General features: G+C 26.5%; 1 protein-coding gene across 5 annotated transcripts in view; it reads right to left on the bottom strand.

The window, feature by feature from the left end:
* The window catches only part of LOC134828202 (low-density lipoprotein receptor), a 103328-nt gene that overhangs the window by 61632 nt on the left and 28844 nt on the right, over positions 1-12852 (bottom strand). The gene's annotated exons all lie outside the window — the stretch shown is intronic.

The following is a 12852-nucleotide window of genomic DNA, read 5'->3' as shown; positions in this document are numbered from 1 at the left end:
TCATCATCGTTACTGAAACTGATTTGAATCTAATCAAATACAAATAGACAGATGATGTTGCGTCTAATAGGAAAGGACATGTAAACGTAGATTCGCTTTTGTTTTCGGTTGTCCAAGTAGAAAATCGACAGACATATCGCAAGGCAGAGAACAAACCATTAATTTTTTTTTCGAGCTATTTATTGATATTGCAATTCCCTTTTTTTTGCTTATCATGCAATGAACAGTTCGTACACTCCATTTCGACTCTTCATTCAATTATTCTGTAAAAGTGTAAATAAAAAAAAATTTCCAATGGAAATTTGTTCTACTTTTGTATTCGATTAAATGTTTTAAATGGTTGAATGATAACCTTTTAGACGAAGCTCATTCAAAATTTATAGGTCAACAAAACTTTTACATGTGTATGCAAACTTTCTGTTCTTCTTTCTTCTTGCTTATCTGGAGAACTTTTGCAACGAGATTGACGTCATGGGTCCATCAGATTTTTTGACCCGAAATTGATTTTCTCTGAATTGAAAGGGTTAGAAGTTAAGTTGAAATTTCATCATTTTAGGAAATTCTTGTGAATTCTTTGCTTTTTTCTTCATTAAAATTTGCTTAGCTTTTAATTGATTTTTAGTTTTTTGAAGGGTTTTCTTTGAACGAATTTTCAGTTTTTTTGTAATTTTTATTTTCTTAAAAAAATATTCATTATTAAAATTTTTCTTTATTTATTTATTTTTTTTTTAAATATTTTGTGACAAAATCTCACTTCTCATCAAATTTTTACTTTTTAAAAGATTTTAAGATTTTTTTTAAATTTTTCTACAATTTAAAAAATTGTCAATTTAAATTTTTTTTTCAATAATTTTCTTTTTTTTCAAGTATTTAATTTTTCAAATAATTAATAATTTTTCAAATAATTAATTAATTTTTTTTTTGTTTTAAAAATTATTAGAATATTTCACTTGTTTAATAATTTTCACTCAATAGTTCAGTTTTTTCGTCAATTTTAAAGTTTTTGAACATTTTAATTAATTTTTTTTCTAATTTTTTTATTTTTTTTAGAAATCAATTTTTTAAGGATTGTTTAAAATTTTCATTTGTCTTAAAAATTCAATTTTCATAAAATTTTCACTTTTTTTTACAAATTTCAACCTTTTTTGCATTATGTTTATTTTTTTATTTTTTTTTAAATTTAAAAAAATTTTTTTAATAATTTTTAATTTATTTAGGTATATTTTATTTATATTTTATTTTTTTTTAATTCATTTTTTTTTTGTTTTAGAGTTTCTGTGAAAATTTTAATTTTTAAAATATTTTAAATTTTCATAATTTTTTTTTTTACTTATTTTTAATTTCTTCAACAAATTATTTATCAAAAAAATTCAGTCTTTGTTAAATAATTTTTTTTGTCTGAAAATTTTCACTTTTCAAATGATTTTTTTTCAAAATTTTTCATGAAAATTTTTTTTTCACTCTAAAAAAAATATTTTAAAAAATTCAAACAACTCTCTTCAACTACTTTCTAACCAATTATCAAAAATTACGAGACGACGTCTCTCAACCGGGAATATCAAAACTTTTCCCCCAAAAATCCAACTCTCAATCCCCAAAAACCAAAGTTTTCCAAAAAACAAGTCTCTCTGCTTATTAACTTCATTAAATATCTGTCTCGGCAAAAAACATGAGGAAAGTATTTCGAAACACACCTAAAACTTTGATGCGATGAATAATTTGTTCAATTAATTTCCAAGCCGATTATCAGTTTCGAGTTTGAGTTTGTGTGTTTGATTACGAACGTTCTCAATTTCGGGGGAGAAATTACGCATATTTTTATCTCTGCATCCAGGCAACAACAACTTCTCTGACAAGTTCGTCAGAATGGACAGGAGCACATTGAGAAAGGAAGACGTTTATTTCATTTTATTACAACATTTTCCATGGAATGAAGATGAGAGAGATTGTGAAGTAAGCGGAGAGTAGATTAAATTTGATGCTGGTACGTTATAAGGGTTGTCAATCAATCATATGAATAACATATTGTTCTGACTGTGATAGAGTGCCGGGGAGATATTTTTGCGTATTTTGGATGTACATGATACCTACGACTCGCAAAAAAGCATTATGAGTGGGCAGTGTGCGAAATTTAGTCAAGTTGTCATGAATTTTAACGTTCCCTTTTGGATTTGTTTTCTTCTCCAAGCAGTAGTTGGGGGCAAAATTGACCATAAAAACAATATTTCCTGTCCATTTTTTTTTTCATAAATATTTCATATTTGATCCTAATCCTTTGTTTAAATTCATCAATAAAATTTGTGTGTCGAAAGGAGGTATTTCGTTCACTATTCAAGCATATGTAATGAATCCCATTTGTGTTTTTTGGATCCTTTCTCCAAAACCTAAAATAATACTCTCTCCCATATACACTTTAATGATGTATTATGCCTCTTCCATCATGCAGGCACAGCACACAGACCTGTAACTATGAAAGTCAAATTTAAAATACTTCCTGTCTCCTTGTCATAAGTTTTGAATAATATAAAATAAATATAAATGGATGTAACTCGTGTACATGTGAAAATATAGAAAATTCTCTTAAAATATTGATTTAACATGCTTTTCCAACGAAAAACGAATGTTTGCCAAGCAAAGATGATTTAAGGCAGCAAAAAACATCCTTTGTCTTCGGTATCTCGTCGTGTACATATCTTCTCTCAATCTCATGATAAAACGCTTTTTATTAAAACTATTATCTTCTTTCCTCCCATCACTTCCATCAATATATTTTCCGTACAGCATGGATCGTCAACTCGTAAATATTACAGCTGAAGCTCATTTTGTTACTTTATAAGCGAATTTTATTGATTTTGTGATATTGATTATTCAAATATCGTTCAAGGACTTTTGAAGGTCAAAAGTTCAAACGCTTCAAAATCAATTTTTTTTTCAATTAATCCAAACCAAGCATATTTTTATGAATTTTCAGAAAGTTTCAACAGCAATTTGATTTTTGATTGCTCAAATATCGTTCAAGGACTTTTGAAGGTCAAAAGTTCAAACGCTTCAAAATGAAAATTTTTTTCAAATAATCCAAACCAAACATATTTTTACGAATTTTCATAAAGTTTCAAAAAAAAAAGTTTTGAATAATTTTTTTTTTAGGAAAAAAAAATTTTATTTTTCAGAGAATTTTCCAACCTTTTAAGGAATTGAAGCTCTCTGTACCGTAAACAGTCGCGCTCCATTTCTTGTTTTAATCAAATTTTGTGAATATCTGGCGCTGACTGATCCACACACACCCACAAATTTTAATCATTGTAAAATGTCTATACACGAATACGACGACGACAACATCGAGGATGATTTGTTGCACATGTATGGAGGAAAAATGTGTAGAAAATTTACATTGAACATCACCAACAGATGCCGAGCACATCAACTCGATGGAATCCGTTCAAAATTACTCGAGTTGTAAAATTCTTGACATTTTTCGTGTGTCTCTGACATGTTTTTGAGCGGATGGCAATTTTCATCATTAATATTTAGAGAGCGGTTTTTAATCAATTTTTTTTTTGTAATGAAGGTCACCAGTTGCTTGGATTACATTTTGTGAGTAAGTGAAACTTTTTTAATCTTTCATGATAAAACCAGAAACCTCTTTTTTTGTCATACATTTTTCATTTTTCATAGAAAAGTGCGGGAAATTCAAAAAATAAAAAAAAATATATTTTTAAAATAATTTTTTAAATTAAACAATTTTAATAAAATAAACAAAAAAAATATTGAAAAAAATTTTTTAATAATAAAAAAAATATTGAAAAAAATTTTTTAATAATAAAAAAATCAAAAAAAATTTAACGATAAAAAAAATAAAAAAAAAAATTTTAATAAAAAAAAATTAAATTAAAAAAAAAAAAATTTTTTTTAAAAATTTAAAAAAAAAAATTTTTTTTAGAAAATTTTAATTTAAATACAAAAAATTTAATTTTAAAAAAATTTTTTAATTTTTTTTTAATTTTTAAATTTTTTAAATAAAAAAATTTTAAAAATTTTATTTAAAAAATTTATTTATTTTATTTCAAATTATTTTTTTTTTAATTTTTAATTTTTTAAATTATTAAAAAAAAAACAAATATTTTTATTTTCAGACATTTCCCGCACCTTCCATAGAAGAAAAAAAAAGTTTATCTCAAAACTTCTTTCAAAATCCAATTTCCTTCATTTTTTTCCTGTTTTTCAGTTTCTACAGGAAAAAAAAAATTCTTTAAATTATGGGGTTTCTGTATGATGACGATTTAACTGAAGCAAACTTCATCATTTTGTCGGTAAGCATAATGTTGTAACATGCAGATATCCGAGAAAGATACGAAAAACGGAGTAAGTTACACACACAAGGACATTGATAAATTGCATTTTTATTGTGTCGTTTCGACTAAAAATAGAGGAATTTTTAAGGTCTGATAGTTTATGACGCCGCGTCATTCAATTTTGATGCGACTAACTGTGTCAGCAGCGATAACGCGGGATGTTTTAGAACATTTGTTTTGATAATTGAAACAACATTTTGCCTTTCGAAAGGCGTCGAAAGTGTGTCATCGTCGTGATAACGTAGCAAGGGGTCAAAGTATTTCTCACGCGAGAAGTTTTGCGTATTTCTTTAAAAAATTCTTTGTTAAAAAAAGTAAACAAAAATTTTACACGCGAGACGAAACACATTAAAATTGATAAGGAAGAAGACTTTTTCGACGACAAAGAAAGAGGAAAAGATCAGCGTTATCAGGAATTTTTTTGATAATAATCGAAACGACCGAAAATTGTTACACAATCAACAACCAACTTCGTAATAACTGAAATAATAACAAAATAATCTACTTCCTAAAATGTTTTGTAATAATAATAAAATAGCGGCGCGGTGTGAGTTTTGTTTGTTGAGAAGCGGCTAAATGTATTTTAATTTATTGTAACTTTATTTTGCGTTCCTTGCAATAAATTTTTCGAGAGCACGAGCTAAGTAGTGTGCGGCGAGATAGCGAGACAAAGTACAGATGACGACAGATTTTGTGTTTGTCTTTAATATTAAATTTTACGCCGAATTGAAAAGTATAATGGCAAAACAAAAAGTTTTTGGCAGAGTGCGTTGCTTTTCGTTTCTTGAAGCTGCTCCTGCTGCTGGTTTTTTCTTTTTTTCATTTTATTATTTATGTAAATAAATTTTTCGTCTATTTTTGGATGAGAAGAAAATTTCATTCGTACTTTATTTTTAAAAACCAAATTTTTTTTCCAAGCTGGTAAAAATGGAAATGTGTGCAAAAGCATTCAGACGCCAGTTGAGCTTAAAATGAGATTAATAAATTAAAATTTGCTGTACAATTTTTGCGAATTTCTTCAATTTGTTTGGTTATATAAGCGGATTTCAGTTGAATTAAGTTTTTTGTTTGAATTAGCAAAAGGCGATTTACAAATTTCGAACGTAAAATTTTTAAATTGATATTTTTGATTTTTTTTTAAGATAGAATTTATTTTTTTTAAAATTTGTTAATGATTTTTTTTCAATAAATGAAATTAAATAAAATTTCATTAAATTTTTTGATTGAATTAGCAAAAAGCGATTTTCGAATTTCAAACAAAAAAACTTTAAATTGATATTTCAGAATTTTCGAAGAGAAAATTTATTACTTTAAATTTTTTAATGAATTTTTTTTTTCATTAAAAGAAAATTTTTCATTTTTTTAAATAAAAATTAATTAAAGTAAGTATTTGTTTTAATTAAAAAAAGTGCGAAAATTTCTTTATTTTAATTATTGAAAAAAAAAATTCAATAAAAAATCTTCTGAAATTGTTAAATTTCTTTAAAATTTTAGAAATTAAGTTTTGACCTTTTTAATTTGTTTTTATCATTTTTTTTTTTTTTTTTTGATAAAATTTTTCACTTTTTTTTTAATTTTAAACAAACCATCAGTAATTTTCCAAAAATTTCAAGAAAAAAATTTTTTTAAAGATTTTAATCAAATAATAAATAAAAATTAAAAAAAAAAATTTAAAAAAAATTACTGACAACCACAAAACCTCATTAAAACCAAAAATTTTCTCTCAAAAAATGCATTTACAAAAATTTACATGTTAAATAGCAATTTCTCAGTATATCGTAGGTAATTTTAATTTGAAGGCAAAATACTGGTTTTACTCTTGTTCCAAACAAGCTATCAATAGTTTTACAACAAACATTGTAATTAACCTATAATCGTATTATAACATGAGATCTGAACCGAACATGAGCTTGTTGAAGTTTAAAGTCTGACGTAACATTCTCCGAAGATTGATTCAGCTTTAAAACTGTAGCACGTAAAATAATTTCATCAAACGAAAAAAGGACAAAAAAAAATGAATGATGAAAAATTTACAAAACAACCGGTTTCGACATTTCGTTTTGTTTTGTTTTGATGAATGATGAGAGTTAATTGTTCCGAAAAATCTTCGTCGTTTTTTTTTGTGTCTGTGTCAGTAAATAAAAGACGTAGATCGGAACGGGAAACAATAATAAAAAGCTGGAAGGCGTTGATAAAAAAAAATATAAAGAAGACGAAGAAAAAAAACACATCTCTTTAATGTAAAAATGATAGGGTATCATTTGACTTTTCTTTCCTTATTCCTCTTTATTACGTGCTCTGTATCGCTTACGCTTGTTTTTATTGTTATTATTATCAGAGAGGCTCGTAGCTACTGAAAATTTACTATCACAATACACAATATATTTTATATTAAGACGACTTTGCTCTCACATAGATCTCTAATGACGTTTTTATTACATTGCAAATTGTTATCATTTACTTTTTTTATGTTTTTTTCACAGGAGTCTTGATCTATTATTTTGTCTGTTTTTCCGTTATTTTCCTCCGTCGTTGTTGCAGCTATTTATCTGACGGAATGTAACAAAGAAGCAGTCTTTTATATTTATGGCACGAGGCATTTTGTTATCGAAAGTCGTTCAAAATGTTTGGCGCAACAAAAGACAGGTTTGCGAACAAAAACGACCTTTTTTTGATAAATGACAAATGAAAAATGGATCATTTTGAGTGTCGAAGGCACATAAAACAAATCAATTCAATTGTTGTACAATTTCCAACGCCTTTCATATCCTATTTCTCTCTTTCTCTCTCCATTTTTTGCCACAATCACAAATATTTAGTTTCTTATGGCTTAAATTCGATTGATATTGATATATATGAGGGATAGATCTCCTTTGAGTGAATGAGTGTGTGTGTGTGACATCAAATGAATCGAAAAAACTTTTGTGAATTGATGACAATTTTGTGTGAAAACGTGACTTGTTTAATAAAAAATCAAAAATAACAAACCATTTATTTTCGTGAATCCGAGAAAACATCCACGAACACACACAGCAGGTGTTGTTGAAGTGTTGGAAAAAATAGAAAATTTTTCTTTATGAAGAGAAGACAAAAGTGCTTTTGAGAAATTTTTGAGATTTTTTCTTAGTTGAATTCGATTTGGATCAAAATTTTCAATCAAATTCAAAAAATTTTTGAGTCGATTTCAGAAAAATTTGAGAAAACTTTTGAGTCGAATTGAGAAAAATTTGAAAAAAAAACTTTTGAGTCGAATTCAGAAAAATTTGAAAAAAAAACTTTTGAGTCGAATTCAGAAAAATTTGAAAAAAAAACTTTTGAGTCGAATTCAGAAAAAATTGAAAAAAAAAACTTTTGAGTCGAATTCAAAAAATTTGAAAAAAAAAACTTTTGACTCAAATTCAGAAAAATTTGAAAAAAAAAACTTTTGAGTCGAATTTAGAAAAATTTAAAAAAAAACTTTTGAGTCGAATTCAGAAAAATTTGAAAAAAAAACTTTTGAGTCGAATTCAGAAAAATTTAAAAAAAAACTTTTGAGTCGAATTCAGAAAAATTTGAAAAAAAAACTTTTGAGTCGAATTCAGAAAAATTTGAGAAAGATTCTCAGTCGAATTCAAAAATTTGAAAAAAAAACTTTGAGTCGAATTCAGAAAAATTTGAAAAAAAAACTTTTGAGTCGAATTCAAAAAAATTTGAAAAAGATCTTTAGTCGAATTCAGAATAAATTTTGAAGACTGACAACAAAACTTTCAAAAACGATATTCTCATAATTACACAAAACCCCAAAAAAAGAAGGTTAGTAAAAAATTTTGATTTTATCTATAAGTTTATGTGTGTGTATGCGAGAGAAAGTCCTGATGAGAGGAAGAGGAAAAGTATTTCGCACAATAACAATTTTCCATCATCACCTTTTTTGAGTTTGTAGAAAAAAAAGTTGGATTCATAAGTGCGCGTACGTGTGATTGTTATGTTTTGCTATTATTATTTGTGCAAAAGATGTACAAAAAAAGGGTTTTTGCACATTTTTTTCGGTCATGTTGCTGTCGTGACGAAGCAAGGTCTTAACACCCATTAGCCAAATTTGCACATACTTCTTTTAATTAAATGTCATTTTGTACCATATTTTTCACCATTATAACGTCATTAACTTTAGTTGATGCATATTTTACACCTTTTTCACCTTTTTTTCTTCTTGCTTCCCTTCATTACGGGAGAAAGCCGGCATGTCGTGTCGTTTGCTCTAATGTCATGTCGAGAACAAGTTACATGATGCATACAGAGTTAATGTAGATTTTATTAGGTTTTTCACATGTGACTTTGCAACATCAATGTCTTTTCTCCCTATGGGCGAAAAACAGGTTAGATTGATCTCTTAAGGGATCAGATTACCCCTTAAGAGATCAATTTGATCCTTTGACCTTGAGTTTGACCTCTAAAGGGATCATATTGACTTCTTAAGGGATCAAAATGATCTCTTGAAGGGTTCAAATTTTTGGATCTGCGAATGACCAACTCGAATGGGGATCAGGTTGTTCTATTAAGGGATCAAATTGTCTCCTGAGGGGTTAACTTGATCCCTTAAGTGATCAATCTGACCCGTTTTTCGCCCATAGAGCTGCGATGCGATTCGATGCGTTGCACAGAGAAAAAGAGGTGTCGCATTCATCCGTAAACTAAGTCACTCCTTTAGTCTTTTCATCTACATTTTCCCCGTTTAATATGATAATGAGCGCAATTTTTACTCCATGCAACGAGGAGACGATGATATGGCGACGAGGAGAATCTACAACGTGGTTGCGAGTGTTGTAATTTATCGCCTCTAAAATATTACCTGTGCTTCACGTGCAAGTCTTGTCACAACAAGGAGAAACAGCAACAAAACTTATTATAACTATATCTGATGTGTGCTGTGATAAGTGACGCTACGTCGCTACTATTCTGAGCTTATTATAGCTGCTCTCTTGTAAAATAAAATAAAATGAAATTATTATTGCAGTTGCTCGGGAAAAGTAAGCAAAAGGAAAAAAGAAAAAAAATAGAAGAAAGAGAAAAGCAAGCAAGAGCAGAAATTGCAGTAATATTTATTTGTTTATCGTATTCATTTATTTTTTTATTTTTCTTTAGATGGCATGGCAGCGAGATGTTATAAGATTTCATATATAATTTTGTTTGTCAGCTCATTTCTGAATTCAAATGGAAAAGTACAGAATGTTTGTTGCATAGTTGAAGGCGCTGCTATACTTGAACAAATATTAAAAACATTTATTTATTATATCGTGCTTTGTAGCTGTTGGGCAATTTTCATAACTTTTATCTTTCTTTTCTCGGAAAATTTTTCAACAAAATGTGATTTACAATATTTTGTTATGTCTGTCAGTCATTTTCAGATTTTTTCAGGAAAATTCTGAGAAAGAGTGATGTTGAAATTTTTACTTTGTTAATGGTTTTATTTTAATGATTTAAAATATTTTATAAAATCTTTAAAATTGTAAAATAAATAAATTCAATAAAAAAAATAAACAAAAAAAAATATTTATATTAATTTTAAAAAATATTTTATTTTTTTTTTAATTTTTATTAAATTAATTTTCTTAATTAATTCTTTTTTATATTTTTTTTTCTCAAAATTTTTTAAAATAAATTTATTAAAAAAAATAGTTCAATAAGTAATAAATAATAATTAAATAATTTTATTTTTTTTTTATTTTAATTGAATTAATTTTTTATTCTATTAATTTTTTTTTATTTATATATATATCAATTTTTTAAAATAAATTGAAAAAAACAGTTCAATTAAATAATAAAAAATAATAAAATAATTTTTATTTTTTTTTACTTTTATTAAAAAAAATTTTTATTCTATATATAAATTTTTTTTTAATTCTAATTAAAATAATTTTTTATATTTTATTTTATTTATTTATATATATATATATTTTTTTTTTGTTTATAAAATATAATTTTATTTTTTTTTTCTTTCAAATACTATGTATTTTTAAATTTATAATTAAAAAAAATAAAGTTTTAAAATTTTTCTGTTAATTTTTTTTAAACTTTAATTTTTTTTAAATAATTTGAAAATATTTTTCAGAACACTTTTTAACTAAATGCATAAAACCAAAACAGACCAAATCCAACTAAAAGCATTTACATAAAATAACAAAAATCGACTTTTTAAATCTTTTTTGTAAACAATTTTCCCAACTTTCAACTGTGTCAACGAAATCAAGTGAACCAATACAAAAAAAGTAAAATCCAGTCAGATAGTTCACAAAAAATTTTATTACTTCGAAAAACAACGAGACAAAAGTCGAAGGAAAAAGTTGCAAGAAGAGTTATAACAATGGATGGATGGAATAATATCTATAAGTTATTCATCAAACGTCTCTGCCATTTTTATTTTTTTTTAACACAAAAGAATGAAAAATTGAGTGAATAGAAACGAAATGAAGAAAAAAAAATAACCCAAACTTTTTTTTTTTTTTTTTTGAAAAAAATATAAGAAAAAAGTTTTCTTCGGCGGAATATTTTTCCCAATGCAGAAATATTGGCAACGCCTTTTAAAATCAATCTAATGTTACTTTTCGCTCGGTACCAAACGACTTTCAAACCATTGAAAAGTTTCCTGTTTCTCTGTAGCATGCAGACAATGAACGTCAAACTCGAATTCGAAGAAAACGAAGAAGAAGAAAGATTTTCTCTTCAATTTTTTTTTTTGTTTTTGTATTTTTTTTATTTTATTTGAAAGTTCGTCGATTTATCTGTTCTCTTTGCAAACGAAGAAATGCAATGACACAAGAACGGAGTTGTTTGTGTGTCGTTCGTTCTGGCTTGGAACATGAAATCACATGATGGAAAACATTTCTTATACAATTATTTTCTTGTAGAACAATTCACACTTGACTATCGTCGTTCGTCTTGGGCGCCATCCATTAATGGCGTCGGATAAAATGGGGCATTTTCTGACCCCCAGCCTCCCCTATAATCGCAAATCGTCGAAATCCCTAATTTACGACGTATTTTTAACATGACCCTCCCCCTCCCCCCTCACTGAAAAGGAAATTTTTAATATTAGTTCAAATTTCAATGGCGCCAATACTAAAAATTTCCTTTTCAGTTAGGGGGGAGGGGGGTCATGTTAAAAAAATACGTCGTAAATTAGAGGTAATTACTGTATTTCGACGGTTTGCGATTATAGGGGGGGTTGGGGGTCAGAAAATGCCCCATTTTATCCGACGCCTTTAATGGATGGCGCCTTCGTCGTTCCCTCCCGTACTGACGAGATATTTTATTGATTGTCGGAAGAAGCTGTTTTTTCTTCGTTTTTCTCTCTCTCGTACGATTTACACGATTGATTTAATATGATTTTGTAAAATCAAATGATAAGTGTGTGCTTGTGAGTGGAAATGTCGAACAACAGACAACTACCTTGATTGTTCCACAATTGATTGAATTCGTATAAAATTTCATGTTCTCTCTGTCGTAATGATAATATTGAAGCTGATGATGACGATGATGGCGGAACGGAATTTAATGAAGAATGGAATTTAATTTTGCATGTTTTACAGCAAAGCATCTTATTGATTAGAGAGAAAGCGACACAGAAGGAAAGTTGTGTCATCAAATTTACATTCAAGCGACATCCTTGACACCGTTAATCGAATTTTAATTGAGAAACATTTAATCCGTTTAATTCCCATCAGCAGCACAGCGTCGCAGAGAAAGTGATAATAATAATTATAGTAATCTGCCGTTATCCATGGAAATGACCTGCGATGCACTGCGAAGATACGACAAGTAATGATTAAATTATAATCCGAGTTAATTAGACAAACAATCCTGATCATTATTAAATTTACTCAGCCACACAAATAAATTTGATTATTGTCAACTTGTAGTGCCTCGTAATTGAATTCTGCATAAAGATTAATTAATTACTGTAGAAAAAAAATGCTCATTTGTGTTGTCAAAGCTATTTTATGCAATTTAAGATGATTATAAATTTTTGCAATGCAATTTAAAATTAATTTTGGAAAATTTTTCATTACAAAATTTAAGGAAAAATTCTTTTTGAAAACCATAAAAAAAAAATTATATTTTTTTTTTTTTGAAAATTAAAAAAATATTTATTGAAAAATTATTTTAAAAAAAAAAAAAAAATTAATAAATTATTTTGAAAATTAAAAAAATTATTTTAAAAATACCTATTTATTTGTTAAAAAAAACTATTAAATTATTTTGAAATTAAAAAAATTATTTAATAAAAAAAAATAAAAAAAATAATAAAAATTTTGAAAAATATTTTCCATGAGAAATAAGAGCAAAACTTAAGAAATAAAAAAAAAAAATTTTTGAAAAATTTTAAAATAAAAAATTTGAAAAATTTTTAAAAAATTTTCCAAAAATAATTTTTTGAAAAAATTAAAAAAATTTTAAAAAAAATGATTTTTTTTGTAAAAAAAAAACTTTTGAAGAAAAAATAGAAGAACTGAAGGAAGAAATT

Source organism: Culicoides brevitarsis, chromosome 1 (genome assembly GCF_036172545.1).
Source record: "Culicoides brevitarsis isolate CSIRO-B50_1 chromosome 1, AGI_CSIRO_Cbre_v1, whole genome shotgun sequence".
NCBI lineage: Eukaryota > Metazoa > Arthropoda > Insecta > Diptera > Ceratopogonidae > Culicoides > Culicoides brevitarsis.
The sequence above is the reverse complement of the archived record's forward strand: the minus strand, read 5'-3'. Positions and strand labels throughout refer to the sequence as shown.